Genomic DNA, 4,591 nt, shown 5'->3' with positions numbered 1-4,591 from the left:
GAAGCTAAAATAGTCAAAATAACCAGGTTCCTCTATTTTAAACATGGAACTCTTTACTTGTTATTTTAATCCGCTTGTATTTTATCTCCATTGTAAGCGTACTCCTCTGGTCATTTTTAAACTCCAGATTCTGTATCCACATTGATATCTTTTCATCTGGATATAAATACCAACAAAAATTTTGGAGAACTACCAATGTAATTAGCCGAATCATTTATATTCAGTGTTTCTATTTATATTCCGGATTAAATGAATATATTAATTAGCGTAATCTCAAGTAAAATTGATTTTTTGTTATATTTTGACTGAACCACCCACACCCTAATAAAACCTGAATAGACAATATTAGTCAGCACTAATGTCCGTGTATTGGGCAGTGGCCTAATAATTTAGTTGGCTATAGACAAAAATGTAATAGCCGAAATGAGTTTACTGTAATAAACAAAACACAGATTTTCAATTATTATGCTAAGATGAAAACTAGATAAGTATATTATTTCTTGTAATAGAAGTATATCAAGCTGCTATATGGATAATGTTATTATTTATAATATGTAATATATCTGTTAGTTTGGTAATTTGAACGCATATGTGACTGATACGGTCAAATACAAAATAATTGAATCGTAAAAAGTAAGTGCTCTGTGGTGTAATGGTAGCACATTCACCCGGTAAGTGAAAGGTCCGGGTTCGAGTCCCGGCTGAGCAAGTACTTTTTGTGATTCAATGTTTATATGTATATATATATTATATACTCGCCTTCGGCTCGCTGGGGGCTATACGCCCCCAAAGTAAGTGCCTTAAATTCGGGGATAAGATTGATTTGGTGATAGGTACAATTCGGACATGATGTCATGCCAGGAAATTCCCGGGGTGGGGTTAACGTTACCTGGGGATAAGACTTCAGGGGGTTATCTGGTCATACCAGGAACTTCCCTAGGGGGGATTTAAGAGATTTTGGTGATTGGTAAAATTCGGACATGAGGTCAAGCAAGGAAATTCCCTGGGGGGCTTAACGTTACCAGGGGGGTTAACATTAAAGGTTTAATTCATACCAGGAAATCCCAGGGGGGTTAATGTTACCGGGGGCTAATATCACACCCCAGGCCCCCTTTTGGGGTATTGCCCAAATTCGGGGATAAGCGGAATTCAGATTAGTATTAGACCTATTTTATTGAATTTTCAAGTTTTGACTCTAAGGCCATTTTGTGGCTTAACCGTTAGAGATACGAGAAAAAGTGACTGGACCTTTCGTGTCGGAAATTTAATTTGTTGTTCGATTATGCCATCAGATTTGAGCTACGAGTTTCAGAGCGTGGTAGTAAAGTCTGCACCTGTCAACTATTGTAAATTGTTGAGTGGAAATATAGTAAAAAAACCTACCCTAAGTCAACGTTTTTATATGTGTTTAGGGGGGTTTATTTTGCTCAGGAGTTTATATAGTCATGCCAGGAAATTCCCAGGGGGAAGTTAATCTTACCGAGGTTAGGCCATCAGGGGGTTTAATTTACTCAGGAGGTTATCTAGTCATAACAGGAAATTCCCGGGGGTGGTTAAAGGATTTGGTGATTGGTAGATCTGATGTACGCTAGCAAAATCGGGGATGAGAAGGGATTTGGTGATTGGTAAAATTCGGACATGAGGTCATGCCACGAAATTCCCAAGGGGGGATGTTTAACATTACCGGGGGTTAAGACATGGGGGGGTTATCTGGTCATACCAGGAACTTCCCAAGGGGGGGTTAAGAGATTTGGTGATTGGTAAAATTCGGACATGAGGTCATGCAGGAAATTCCCTGGGGGGGGGTTTAATGTTACTTAAGACATCAGGGGGTTATCTGGTCATACCAGGAACTTCCCAAGGGGGGTTAAGAGATTTGGTGATTGGTAAAATTCGGACATGAGGCCATGCCAGGAAATTCCCTGGGGGGGGGTTTTAATGTTACCGGCGGGGTTAACATTTCAGGAGGTTTAATGTACTCAGGAGCTTATCTGGTCATACCAGGAAATCCCGGGGGGGGTTAATGTTACCGGGGGGGGTTAATGTTACCGGGGGGGTTAACACATCAGGGGGTTTAATGTACTCAGGAGGTTATCAGGTAATACTAGGAAATCCCCGGGGGAGGGTTAATGTTACAAGGGGTTAATGACACACGTGGGCCTATTTTAGAGGGTGTTGTGTCTTTGAACATAATAAAAAACACTCTGTCCCTATCTACTATTGAAACTTCACTAACGCTCAGCCAACTCCCGACGTGGAGGGGAGTTTACAAAGGTCAAGCTGGAACCAACATGAATCGCACTAATTATAGTTGAAAAATATAAAGATTTTCACCTATCAATCACAAAATAATTGCACTTAAACGCGTTTTGCGGTCGAACCATTGTAGATAGGTCAAAAAGTCACTGGACCTTTTTTGTAGATCACCTCATTTGCTAAATCAAACCTTTGTTTTCATTTTGACTTCAGACCAATGGTTTTGCCGCTATCGACACCAAAAACAAACTTTTCACGTAAATATTACAAAAAAACTGCACATAATCACGTTTTTCGGCCAAACCAATAGAGATAGGACAAAAAGTCACTGGACCTTTTCTGTAGATCACGTAATTTGCTAATTTGACCGTTCGGCCACTATCAGGCTCGAAACTTTATTTTAAGCAAAAAAAATCTCTGGAATGTCAAATGTTCCAGCGTTTTGTCGCTTAACCATGGAAGATAGAGCAAAAAGTTTTTTTGTAGTTCACTTAATTCGTGAGTGAGTGAGTTACACATGCGGTTGTATATATATTAGACTCGCCTTCGGCTCGCTGGGGGCTACGCCCCCAGGCCCCCAAAGTAAGTGCCTTAAATTCGGGGATATGATTGATTTGGTGATAGGTAAAATTCGGACATGATGTCATGCCAGGAAATTCCCAGGGAGGGGTAAATTCCCTGGGGGGGGGCCAGGCTCCCTTTCGGGTTTTGGCCAAATTCGGGGATAAGCGTTTAATTTAGTCAGGATATTGCCTGGTCATATGAACAAATTCCCGGGGGGCCTATTTTAGAGGGTGTTGCTCAGCCAACTCCCGATGTGGAGGGGGGTTTTAGTCACTCGTTATATTAATACAAGGTCAATCTGGAACCAGCATGAATCGCACTAATTATAGCTGCAAGATTTAAAACCCCTAAAATTGACGACAAAGAATTTGCCTTACCAGGCTTACGGAAAGATAAACGATATAAAGCTGCTGGACCTTATTTGTAGATCCTATCAATAGCTAGTTACAAAAAATTTTACATTTAAGCTAGGGCCAACTGTTCGGCCATAATCAGAAGGTAAGTTTTTAGATAGGGTAACGGACCACTGGACCTTTTTTTGTAGATCGCATTATTTATCGCGCGGTTTTATAAATTTTATTGGACCTACGAACAGCCGTTTAGCCACTATCAAGTCCGGAATGTAAATTTGTAGGTTCAAAATATTTTCACTTAATCGTGTTTAGTAAAAAGTCACTTAACCTTTATTGTTGATAATATTATTTCCTAAATCCAACCTTTGTTTTATTTTGACCTCCGACCCACGTGAAAATTAAAAATTTAACTTAATCACGTTTTTTCGGCCAAACCAATGCAGATAGGGCAAAAAAACACTAGACCTTTTCTGTAGATCAAGTAATTTGCTAATTTGATGGGTCAATCAGATTTGAGCTCCGCTATCGGGCTCGAAACATTACTTTAAGCGAAAAAAATCTCTGGAATGTCAAATGTTCGAGCGTTTTATCGCTTAACCTAGCTCCAACGGTTCGTTAGAATTTGTATCTATATATCAATCAGTCAGTGAGTGAGTTTGATACACGTGGGCCTCTTTTAGAGTGTGTTGTGTCTGTGGTTTATATAGTAATACAAACTCAATCACCGGGATGAATTGCACACATTTTTGGTCTTTATCAGATTATTAAGTTAAAGTTTCGCGTAAAAGTTACAACAAAATTGTACATGTGTGTGTGTGTGTGTGTGTGTGTGTGTGTGTGTATATATATATACTCGCCTTCGGCTCGCTGGGGGCTACGCCCCCAGGCCCCCAAAGTAAACGCTTGCAAATTCGGGGATAAGCGGAATTCGGTGACTGGTTAAGTCCGGACATTAAGTAAATGACAGGGGATTTAAAAATTGACCTTTTTCATAGATTTTTTCCGGATTCGTAAAAACTTTTGACTTTGAGGGCATTTTGGCGGTTAAACCGTTAGAGATACGACAAAAAGTGACTGGACCTTTCTTGTTGGAAATTTAATTTTGTCTTTCGATTGTGCCCTCAGATCTGATCTACGACCTATGGTTTAGCCAGAAATGAGCTCGGGAGAAAAGTCTGCACGGGTCAGCTATCTTGAATTGTTTAGTATAAACATAATAAAAACCGACCTCAAGGCAGTATTTTAAAGTCGAACAGGGGGTTTAATATCACCAGGAGACTATCTAGTCAAGGCGAGAAATTCCCTGGGTGGGTGATTAATGTTAAGGAGGTTAAGACAAAGAGGGGGTTTAATTTCGTCAGGATATTGTCTGGTCATATGAACAAATTCCCAGGGGGGGGTTAACGTTACCGGGGGAT

The 4,591-nt window shown here is 40.1% G+C and overlaps 1 non-coding gene across 1 annotated transcript; it reads left to right on the top strand.

Annotated features, from left to right (window-relative positions):
• Positions 1-638: 638 nt before the first annotated feature.
• On the top strand, positions 639-709 carry Trnat-ggu. The gene has a single exon. It is a non-coding gene; the product is annotated as a tRNA-Thr (tRNA).
• The last annotated feature ends 3,882 nt before the right edge of the window (positions 710-4,591 follow it).

Source organism: Homalodisca vitripennis, chromosome 6 (genome assembly GCF_021130785.1).
Source record: "Homalodisca vitripennis isolate AUS2020 chromosome 6, UT_GWSS_2.1, whole genome shotgun sequence".
Classification (NCBI taxonomy): domain Eukaryota; kingdom Metazoa; phylum Arthropoda; class Insecta; order Hemiptera; family Cicadellidae; genus Homalodisca; species Homalodisca vitripennis.
This window is presented reverse-complemented; position numbering and strand designations above follow the sequence as displayed.